The 12,396-nt window shown below is 43.9% G+C and overlaps 1 pseudogene; it reads right to left on the bottom strand.

Moving 5' to 3' along the window:
• Positions 1 to 487: 487 nt before the first annotated feature.
• LOC119283670 lies at positions 488 to 11,931 on the bottom strand (annotated as a pseudogene).
• Positions 11,932 to 12,396: the final 465 nt, after the last annotated feature.

Below are 12,396 nucleotides of genomic sequence, written 5' to 3'. Positions count from 1 at the left end.
TATTTGAGTCTTTGCTGCACTCTTTTATGCATGATTATTGCAACTTTGTATTTCTCTCCGATCTATCCGGTTGGTCCGGCCAACTAGATTGATTAATCTTGCAATGGGAGAGGTGCTTGTGATGGGTTTGATCTTGCGATGCTCAATATTTGAAAGAGAGAGGCACGACTGTCAAGCTACTTAATACAGAAACATGGTTGTAGAGACTCCACGCCCGTTCCTGCCATAGTTAAACATGCTACTGAAAACGTGCTTCTTATGGTTGAAAAATCGTGCCTCTCGATGCTTCCCTTCCCTGCCTCACAAGGTAAAAGGTTAAAATTGACATTTGATAGTGTTGAAATACCTGCCCCCATATACCTCCAATTCCGAGGAACATAATGATAAATATTAAGGAAAATTAATGCGACAAAAGAAACCAAGTTACATTTCTTAACATAATTCCTGACAACTTACACAAGAAAAAATAAGAAACTTTAGTCCACTGCTAAATAACTTCAAAGCAGACAATGATTAGGGGCGGTGCTCTATGCTTACTCCCCAACGACCTTCTCCCTGGCTTGCTGGGGCGGAAATCCTCAATCTCCTTCTTCATCACCTCCACGACCTTCCTGTCCTCCTCACGTTGCTTGACAGGAGCAACAGATTCCTCCACCAGCCGATCGCACTCGAGGAGGAGCTTCGCCTTCTCATCCATAAGTTCTACGATCATGGCATCCGTCTTCTTCACCTCGGCATCGCTATCCTCTAAGAGCTTCTTCCAGTCTTGGATGACCTCCAACGCCTTCTCGAGATCAATGCGGAGCTTCACCTTGTCATTGATAAGATCGTTAATGAGGCCGAACTCCTTTGAATCCGAGGCACGGGTCTGATCCCGCGGCTTATCAAGCTTAATTAACAAGGGACACTCGGTCTGATTGTCTCTAGAACTGCCCCCTAATCCGCTAGAAGATACATCCTCATGTTGTTGGTATCCTACTGTATGGCTGGGGCGGAGCCAGAAAATTTAGTCGATGGGTTCACTCATTATCTTATTGTGAGGATTTGGTCTGATTAATTCAATGTAAAGTCCAATTTCACACCACCTTACATCAAATATATAGTAGTCCCCTTCAAGGAAGAACAAAAACTATAGCACTAAAAATACATTACAGAGAGAAACATAATATCACTTATGTTATTTCAGAGTGCAAAGCCAAAATATTATCATTTGTTATTTCGTAACAATGCACCGGGTATTTAATTAGTACTAACTATTAAAGTATACGGGTATTTAATTAGCATGGACTAGAGAGGCAATTTACTAGTGGGCTTTTGGGCTTTTTTTATTAGGCTGCTCACTTGGCGTTGGAACTTGATGGGTTCATCCCTTGTTTTTCGTTGGGTTCAGAGGAGTACGTATCTGTGTACGTATACTAGACCAAGAAAAGTCGTTGGGTTCATCTGAACCCAATGCTAACATGCTGGCTCCGCCCCTGCTGTATGGGGTTTCTGTTGAAGTTCGCGAAGCAACCTAAGCCTAGCTCCAGTGGACTTTGATCCAGTATCAGCAAGACACATCCCCATCATATTAGAAGGAACCTGAAAACAGTAATTCACAACTAAATCAAGTATCAGGAAGAGAGAGAAAACACAAGAGGTGGAAGCAGAGTCAACTTACAAAGGAGAAACCCTCGCCAGCCCGGATCTCGCTCCTGCATCTCGAAGCGACGCTCTGGAGTAGTCTTCTTCTTCCTAGCCATGGCGGAGGGGGTCAGGAGAGAAAAGAGCGAGAGAAATGGATGGGTTGGCGACGGGCAAAGGGAGGAAGATGATGTGGCTAGGGTTGAGGGACGCGGTCCCGCTTAAATAGCCAGACCTTAGCCTCGAGCGATGAGTCAGAGCTGCGTCACGCGGCGTTCACACCCTCATCGGAGAAGACGCTCGTCGGACCGTTGGGTTTCCGGAGTGACGCCACGTGGCGTTCGTATCCCAACCAGAGGACACGCCCTTCGAACCGCTGGGTTTCCGGAGTGGCGCCATGTGGCGTTCACACACCCACAGGAGGGGACGCCTCGCATTCTCGTGGGGCTAACAACGTGACTGTTAGAATAAAACCGAGGCCACCGTCGATCTACCGAGAATCAAGCAATCACACAAGCACGGCACCGAGATTTGTTAACGGGGTTCACCGATATGGCTACATCCCTGGGGCCGGACTACGTGCGCTCCTCCCCATAACACCGCTACAATACCGCACATTGGCCACCTGGGCGTCGGCACACGCCGCCGGCTCCCCCTGCGTGCCTGTGCTATTATGTTGGCATAGATTACATCGTGTGTCTAATCCCACTATATATGAGAGGCCTACGATACAAGTGTTCTGCTTGGACACGACTCTATATCCTGTCTACACACCGTACGACTCGAAGTCCAACTGTAACCTACCTTGTACAATAATATTCGACACAACTCTAATAGTGACTCCAGGGGCTACACTTTCATGCCACTCACAGTCACTCGTGGCAGTGAAAACACATGGAGCATATAGGCACGAACTTGCCTCAAGTTCTACTAACATCGTGCCTCCTGCAGTGAAAATGTGTCACTGAAACATCTGCAAAACACAGGCATGACTTCACGTCTGTGCGTCACGAGCCTTCACGTCTGTGCCTCCCTTTGCTTCACGCTCCTGCCTGTAGTATGTCACTGTTCGTGCCTGCACATAATATGCGACCATGCGTGTCACACCAATGCCTCTCAAAAATTAATAGAAAGGAATATTAACACGATATAGGGAACCAAATTACATTTGTTAACAAAGTTGCTGACAAGAAAAACATCAGGAAAAGAGGAGCACGACTGTCCTTCTCGTGCTTCTAAAGCCGTGTCTCACGTCCGTCCCGCGCGCTCACACTAAACGTGCCGTCACCGCAACGTGAACAGAGCCACGACACTGCGTCTGCATAACATAGGACACTGCCTATAGTGGCGTCAAGTTCGTGCCTCAATCAGTAAACGAGTCAGCGAAAACACTGATAGCACATATATATATATAGTATTTTGAGCCGTTTTGCATCATAAATTAAACATGAGACCACAACATTTACTTGTAGAGTATTCATTTCTGCAGAAATATTCTTATTATGATATTATTACAACACTTCTTCATATTTTGCAGAGTGCGTTTAGGCACTCAAACTTGGTCGAAAGTGCTTTCAACACTGAAGCATGGATCAACTTGGAGAAGAGTTCAGTTCTGAAGGGGGCTAACTGAAAAGTGCCAGAAGAAATCACGCACGAGTGCATATATCCAGTGATACGGGCATTGATATGATACCGTGATACAAGAAGTTGTGATTTGTGCCCAAAGTAGAGGATTAAATAGTCAGACATCCATTACCAAATATACAAAACAGACCTTAAACTTTTTTATATTGCCGGTTGCAGCTTTGCATTACACCATGTCAAACTCGCATCTCGTTTTCAGCTTGGGGCATTTCTGTCTCACGGGCACAATGATGAACTAAAAATCTACCTATCACCCTGGAAAGACGCTACTGACACACATCTGACTAAAAAAGAACTTATATGTAGCTTTCAAGAAAAGTGAGTAACGCAAAAATAGGGACTGCTTCTGCTTGTGATCATCGAGTATTAGTGTTTTAGAAAATTATGACGTACTAGTTCATTTGGAAACAATCGGTAGTTGTTCATCTGGATTAATATTTTGAACAACTACTATGATTTTGCATGTAGGCACAACTTTTGGGGGGCTAGACGCAAAATATCATGTATATAAACAAATGAGTTGATCCTATGCCTTCGATGCAGATCTGACGCACCATGCCGAGCACGGTATCATGTAATGACTCGTATCACAGTATATTTTCCAAGAGCGCCGGCATCTGGTGACCAATCGAAGCATCGAGAGGCGCGACCCACCGAGAGATGCTACACACGGGGGTTTTACATGCTTTTATGGGATGGTTAGGATCTGGTTGGCTTAGATTTGATAAAGTGAGGCGGGCCCGCCACTTAAAATCAGGGAGGGACAATTAGTGAAGGCCACGTAGCAGGGTCCGTGAAAGCCCGGGACTTTTGCGCGTGTGTAGTATTATCGCGACCCACCAGACGGCAAGCGGTGGGCGTCTGATCCCTCGCGCGGCTGAACCCACGAACCAAGCGCGCGACCAACCAGACCGCCGTCTGATCCCACGCGCGGCTGAACCCGCGAACCAGAGGAGAGGAAGGGGGTCGAAGCGCGCGACCCACCAGGCCGTCTGATCCCACGCGCGGCTGAACACCGAAGGGGAGATAGGTGGCGCGCTCCACCCGTGCAAGAGGCCAGGGCGGCTGATTTGCTCTCTCATGCTTCTCTTCTCTCACCACCCCCTGCTGCTTCCCTCTTCTTCCTGAGCGCCCCTGCTGCTCCTTCTGTCTTCCTCCCCTGCTGTTATTCTTCACCAAACCGAGCCTGTTGTTGTTCTCTCTGTGTGTGTCTGTAATTCATAAAAATTATTGTTGTGCGATGATGATATTTGTTCAGTCCGAAGACATGCGCCGCTCTTACTTATTTTGTTGATCAGTGAGAGTTTGTACCCACTAGCAATTACAAGTGTGATCAGATGATGTTAGCTCTGGAGAACGATTTGAGAATCTAGTGCTATCGTATTTTCATTCTATTTCATGTTGTTGAGTGCACTGCACTTTCAATCTACTAAACTATCATGTCTCTTTAATCGTGCCTGGAAATGATTTTAACTTTGCAAATAAAAAATCAGTAATACCATAACCTTGCAAATCAAAATTTAGTACCATCACAACCTTGCAAATCAATATTTAGTAATGAACATTTTAGAAAAAACTATGCATGGCTCCACTATGGAAGACAAACCAAAATGTACATCAAAGTTCTGTCATGTTATATTTATCTTCAAGACCTCAACATGGGAAATTGCCGCGGTTGCAAGGGGAAGGTACCCAGCAGTACCTGAGGGCTATGGGCACTTAACTCTACAAATCAAAATTCAGTACTAACATAAACTTGCAAATCAGAATCCAGTAATTAACCTTTTTGACAAATAGTAAGTCTGCAATTCCATGGCTCCATTGCAAAGTCAGTGTACATCAGGTTCCCAGATACAACAGCAGTTACCTACTCGTACAAATGAAAGAGCAACATTACACTGACTACCCTGATGACCCAAACAGAGCAAAACAGAATCCAGGTTCATATCTAGCTTCACTAGTTAATCCATGTAGAGGCCATTGTAATCAGGTGTGGTTCGTCGTCTTCGTGCAGTCGGCAAGACACTGACAGCTCTCTTCCTTGTAGAGGCCATTTGCAAGGGATATGTAGCACCATTGAATTGCTCACAAAATAGACGGGGAGACATGTCCATCACCTAACTGCGAAGAATGATATAACGATCCATAAAGCATATCGCAGACAATTAATACCATGTCTGACTAAAATATCAACAAGCTTCAGTAAAAGCCTCTGAATAAAAAAGAGCAAATACATTTTGCATAAGAATAAGGGAACAAAGAAGAGATGATTTTAAGATCACGAAACTGTTATAACTCTGATAGAGATGATTTTAAGATCACAAAACTGTTATAACTCTGATAAGACACCATTTGAATAATATGGTGATGTGCCTACTTCTTGCAGTGAACATAGAGAAGGCTTTGCTATCATTTGGTGGAACAGTTAAGCTGTACAGTACAAATACCAGACTTGAGAAGAAATTCCTTTGTTCTTGATTATGCAACATAAATTGATAAGCTCTTTCTTTCCGGAGAAACTAAACTAGTAAAACTGAATGAAGGAAACTAAGCAAATTACATTCCTAGAGATTGTAGGACGCAACAACAGAACTAAGATGATAAATGGAAACAGGCATACCAAATACCATCTAAGCCCTCCGCAATAACATCAGTACAACTTCAAGTAAGAGGTATCAGTGAATATTGGAAATAAAAAATAATTCTACTTGAGCATGATAGTTTTCTACCTTAAGGTCGCCATTGTCCATTTAACCACGGCCATACTCGTTCTACAGATTATTCTAATTCATCTGTATATCTGTATATGTGTGATCAAAACAACAACTTCAGAAATCCTTAGATCAAGTGATCAGTTCGCACAAAAATGGCAGCTAACCTGCTGCCCCTGGTTTCCTCTATGGCTCTATGTGTTTTGTTACCTCATCGGGACTGCGAACTGAGGAAAGGATTGGGCTGGCAGCGCCACCACCACTCGATAGAAAAAGCTCCGCTGAATGATCGGGAGTTTCTTTTTTATTTTACCGAACAATGGGCAGCTATCGACCCCTACGGGATGATGGGAAAGTCCAAAGTAGTATTGGTAAAATGACTAGTTGCCCTTTATCATGGACAACTTCATTTGCTTGGTACTCCGATACGGGTGATTGGAGTACCAGGGTACCGTAAAAAATATCAAATTAACACACACACACTGTTTTTTCTCTCATAACTATTTTTATGGGATTCTCTCCTTTTGTCTGCATTTTTTGTTGTTGTGTGGAGAAGCACTTCAACGGTGCAATGCATCAAGAGAAAAAAAAAGAAACAAATCAAAGTGAAGAGGAAAAGGTATACTCAATAATTAAAACATTATCTTATTTAAAAACATTGCATCTGATGGGAGAAAATGTGAATGGGATATTAGTAGACGTTCAAAGTGGATGTACCTACATAAGGAGCTCGGCCACATCTTTCCCCTCCACGAATCATTGCTAATTTACTTCTGATAGGAGTAATTGCAATTCTTGTAGCACTCCCAAACAGACTCCAACCTGTAGATCATATAATACCTAGCAGTTAATAAAACTAAACAGAAAATAAAATAAAATTGAGTAGTGGGTTGCAACGACATACATGTCTTTCATTGCCGATTTCTCTAACAAAGAAGTTAAGGCAAGCATCACAAACTCTTCGAGATAATAAGCACCTCCGACCTCCAGTTCATCGAGATTTTGTACCAGTTGCTTGCGGGGGCCATCAACATGGCAGTCAAAGGATTTCTCAGTGCCATGTACTGCAAGATGCCTCAATAATTCAATCATGTACTGTAGCCCGTCTTCATAATATGCAGCGCCTTTGTGCTGGAAAACATCAATAATGATTTGATTAACAACCGCAGTCATCTTCCTTAACCATAAAGATCCTTGGACATCCCTGAAGATCTTCTTAAATAAAGGACTTGTATCATTCTGATCGAACGATCTCCATGCATCAAAGATGCCCACCAGCAAATTCAAACGAGCCCTTGAAGGCTTGAAAAAGGGATAATGGAGTATCAATTCTCGCAAATCCTTTGTCTTGAGTCAGTCCAACCACCAGGTAGCATATAGTCCCATGCCACTCAAGAAAGCATGAAAAGGTGACAAATAAGGAACGTAAATCTGAGAATGCATGAATTTTTGCACCACTTTTGTTGCAATACTTTTAAAATCCTTCTCCATCGCAGTGACCATCTCGGGCGATATTTCAGGCTGTATATCAAATAACTTCGTACTTTTTGTGATGACCACCTTGCCATCGTAGGCATCCATATCATTTAAGCCAAAATCACCTTCCTACGAGTACCCAACTTTATGGTTGCTAATCACACGTTCGACAAGTGCCTGAACCAAGGCGCATTTATCAGGCAAAGGTGTCATGATTTTCTTCTCAACATGACCATGTACACTCATTTCTCTAAGCAAAGCAGCGCCAAAACAATCCTCTAGCTCTTCATGCCTGAAAACATATATACAGTAGTCTCTAATTAAGCACTAAAATAGAACTGAGTTGCATAAATAAATAATGATATAAAAGGGAAGGGATTGAGGACATTACTTTTTGGGCATTTCAAGAAATTTTAACTCGAGCTGCTGTATTAAATTCCTGTTGCATTCTGTCAGCTTTATTTTCAAACTTGTTACAAGTTCCAGCATATACTTCCGGGCAATTTCTGTTAACTTCACCCTCAGCCTGTTTACAGTATTTAGTAATTAGTACTATGATATTAAAATCAAGGAATCATAAGGAAAATAAGGTGGCTACTAATTTGAAGGGAAAGTGATGGCTACTAATTTAAAGGGAAAATTTTCAGCACATATCAGCACACAATCTTAAAGCTTGGTTTTCATGCAGGTGATTGTGATTTGTCCCCTTTTGAAAAAAAGGTAATTGTGATTTCAGAATTGGAGCATACTTGTGCTAGTACTGGTAAAGTAACAGGAAAGGAAGCTTCGAAGGGGGAGGATATCTTCAGGAAAGATCCAACTGTTGGTGCAAAAAAACTACAGGATAGGATACAAGAACAATTACTCAATGTGGATCACAGTTAGCCAAGAAACATCCAAAGCTTGAAAGAGTGGTGCCTCTGTACTAGCTGTATGATTGAAACAAGGATACATTGGTCCTAAATAACTGCCTTGGATGGAGAATATGACACCGTGCTAAACAACTAAAATGTGTAACCTTTGTAGTGTTATTTAAGTGTACTAAGACATTTTGGTGCTAGCTTTCTGAAGGCGACCTATTTGGGTGCTACATAACCAATTTTTCCAAGATTGAAGAGGTAATTTTGTCAAAATTATACCTTTCACCGCCATTGCAGACTCCCATTGCAAGGTCCTTTGACCGACTCAAGAGATGCGAGTAGAGGATGTGCAGTTCCCTTGATCCAGAACCTCTCACAAGCATGCCCCACAATTGAAAACGGTAATATGACATCGTTTCTCCAGATAGAGTAAACCTATCAAAACGAAGTTGTCTGGATTAGAACCCGTTGAGCAGAACAACAACAACAACAACAACAACAAAGCCTTTAGTCCCAAACAAGTTGGGGTAGGCCAGAGGTGAAACCCATTGAGCAGCATGAGACAAAAAAACATAGAAAAGCGAGATAAACATACTCATCAAGAAACTCCCAAAACATAGGTAGCAATGTGGCATTTTTCTTGTCCGCTCCCTGTTCTCTCCTTTTATCCCGTCTGGGGTTCCTCTGCTCATCCCATGGGACCAAGTCATCCATGGGTGGAGGAATCAAATCACCGACAAGATTGGGCAACATTGGCAGAAGGTTGGCAAGTCCAGATTCCTCACTCGTGACATTGGCAGAAGATTGGGCATCATGATTTGAACACTGCAAACAGAACGTTGACATTTAAATAAACATGCCAACAAACACAGAATAACTTATAAAGTCTTAGTTCCCCACCCTCTCATAAAAAAGAATGTAGGCCTCGAAATCAAGAACGTCTTGCAAGCTGGCTTCTCTGATCATCTCATCGCTTGCATAAAACCAAGACTTGTCATTGCTTTGATGTTCCTGACCATTCATCTTGCTAGCTCTTACATACACAATATAATGACCTCCTTCCCGATCTCCAAAGTGTTGAGCAACACCAACTAGACGGTAGGTGTTATTGTCATTCTCGTCAAACCTGAAAATTACAGGAAATAGTGATGACCAGAGCAGTCATAGAGCTGTACAGTACTGTCGCTCGCTCATAAATCACAAATACTGAGATGCCAAATTCAAAAATATTTAGACCCAGTTCAGTCAGAATAATTGTCTGAAACTACATAAGGATGATTAATAGCTAGGTAGTGGTTGGAGATCTTCTTTGGTTAGGAAGGGAGCTGAGAGTGTATAGAGTTAGTTAATAAAAGGATCATTTTCAAAGCTAGGAACAGTAAGTATGCATGCCTTTGTTTGTCGCTAACGAGGGACAAAAGAATACTAAGTCAGCAATTATAGTTCATTTTCATGTCATGGGTCCTAGCTAATCTAGCTGCTCCAGCTTTTTCATTCATGGACCTAATTAAGCTGAGCTAACTTCAGTTATACTAGTTTCTGTTTTGTTTAATTTGGACGGACGGTTGGTTTTTTTATTGATCAATTATTTCTAAATTTGAGTTGTATTTATTAATTAGTCACTGCTTCATGCTTGAAGATAGCTGGAGTAGTTACTAACACTGCGCTACTACTCTGGTTGATGCATGGATCTATATTCAGTCAGTCAAGGAATGTTTTTTCCTACAATAGTCGGTCAAACAAGTTTTCAGATTCAGGTAAAATGATTTCTTATCCATTCGAACAAGACTATTAAAAATGATTTCATATCCAGTCAGTCAAAGAAACAATACCTACCTTTTGTCCATGTATGGCTGCATATTAAGAATCTCCTTGAAACACACATGTCCTTCCAATTTATCATATCCAGCAGGATTAGGAGCCTTTTTTTGCCTGATCAAACTAATCACCATTACATCTGGAGCTTTGGTTATAATCATTCTTTTCCTTGCATCTCTGAAAATTTTTGTTGCTTCCTGTTTCTGTTTCTGGTCATTTTGGTTATCGTCACCACCTGACTCCACAACATGTTTTGTGTTAGCTGCATCAGTGCAAGACTCACAGACCCAATCAGATATCAACTCTTCCTAGGTGTATAAGTCGAAGCAATCCTCAACTGATACAGGATCATCGCCATCATGTGCCTCAGCATCAGCTTTATTGCTCCTCGAAGCTACAGCAGGGAGCTTCCTATCTGGAATTGGCAGTCGGAATATAAGGGTCTCTTCATGTTTCTCCTTGGAACCGTGTACACATTCTATGCTGGTTAGAGCACTACACTCCTCGCCTGCAAAGATGGAGTTGACAATTGTGACCTTCTTTGAAGCATCCATTGAAGGTTGATGTGCTTCATCTTCCACTTCATCCAAACCATGAAGAAAACATTGGATGAGTTCTTCGGCATCCTCCATTCCGCCGGTATTGAATTGGGGCCACATTGAGCAGACAGATGCAAACAGTTTTCTTTGGTCAAGGTAGTCTTTTGCATTGCTTGAAGGACTTGTGTCGACAAAGAGCTCTTTGAAAAGCGCAGCAATTGGCCCTTTGCAAACATTTTGTCCCATCATTATGCTGCGCAGTGGATCAAGGGCCAATAAGCACTGCAGCATGGCATTGAAAAAACAGGCGTTGCCGGGATTCCGCAGCCCCCCTGATGACATTATATTTGGCAACGTCCTCCTTGGCTATCTCCTCTGACTGGCATATGAAAACAGGCTCCTTGGTTATGTCCTCAGAGTGAGGAGATGATGGACCGCTGGATCGCTTGTCCTCCGTCTCCACCGGTTTCATCTGCGGTGTCACCACCTCCTTCTTGTCCAAACCATCATCATCCTCCGAGCGAGGAGATGACGAACTGCTGGATCCCTTGCCCTCCGCCTCCATTGGTTTCATCTGCGGTGTCACCACCTCCTTCTTGTCCAAACCTTCATCATCCTTCGGATCAAGCGGGTTGGTGTTTGCCTCTAACTCAGTTGAAGCTTCTGCTGATTGTGATGGACGATACTTAAAAACCTTGAGTGGAACCTTCTGGTTACACTCACAACAGTACAGTACATCTTTATCATAGGTGTTGGCAAACCACCGATGCTCAGGTTGCTCCTTGTGATGTGCTCTAACATGGCCCTCTCGCTCGAATCTTGCAGCACCACCACAAAAAAAGCTACCTCACTCCAAGCAAACCCAGGAAGCGCTGCTGTTTGGTTTTGCAGGCTCCTTGGCAGCAGTGCGTCTTGCTGACCTGTTCTTCTTCCTCTCCGTCTTCTCCTCACCACCCGAGCGGCGGGCAGACAAACCCTTAAGCTCACACGTCAAACAAACATCGCAATATTTGGTCCCCAGCCGCTTTTCATTCAACTCAGACATATGCTCACGATCGTAGTGCTGAATGCACTTAAACTCCTGCATTGGGTCACTAGGAACATAGAGGATACACGGTGAGCTTGGTCTGGATCGGTCACTAATGGCGCCGCATCGCATCCAAAAAGGAAAGGTTGGGGAAAAAGTTACCTCGGTGTGGCCAGCGATTTCTGGCGAGCCGACCGGGCCTTGGGCTTGGACTTGGACTTGGGCCCCATGGCGCCGCCAAAGCCGGACGAGTGGATTCGGCGCGGCGACACCGGAGGGGTCGGGTACGGCCGGCGGCACGCGGACGCAACTTCCTGTGAATGCGAAACGAAGGGGAGGGAGGGAGGGAGAGAGAGAGGGGAGGGAGACGCTGCGGCTGGAAACTTCACATGCGCCGGCAGCGGCAAATCAGGGGCACAGGGGTCGTGCAACAGAGCTACGCCCAGTCCATGCGCCGGTGCGCAGCGGAGCGCTCGATGCAATGGCACGTTCCGCGCCGGTGCGCAGTGGGCCGGGTGCATACGTTCAACAACAGGGTGCATCGCGCGTAGGGGTAGAAGCGTACTTGTCATTTGGACTCGTAGCAGGATGCGTCAAGCCGTCGATGCCCATGGCCTTGTACACCGCTCCAGTAATTACTAGGCCGAACTCCTTCAAATCCGAGGCACGGGTGTGATCCCGCGGCTTATCAAGCT

This window comes from Triticum dicoccoides, chromosome 4A, assembly GCF_002162155.2.
Source record: "Triticum dicoccoides isolate Atlit2015 ecotype Zavitan chromosome 4A, WEW_v2.0, whole genome shotgun sequence".
NCBI lineage: Eukaryota > Viridiplantae > Streptophyta > Magnoliopsida > Poales > Poaceae > Triticum > Triticum dicoccoides.
This window is presented reverse-complemented; position numbering and strand designations above follow the sequence as displayed.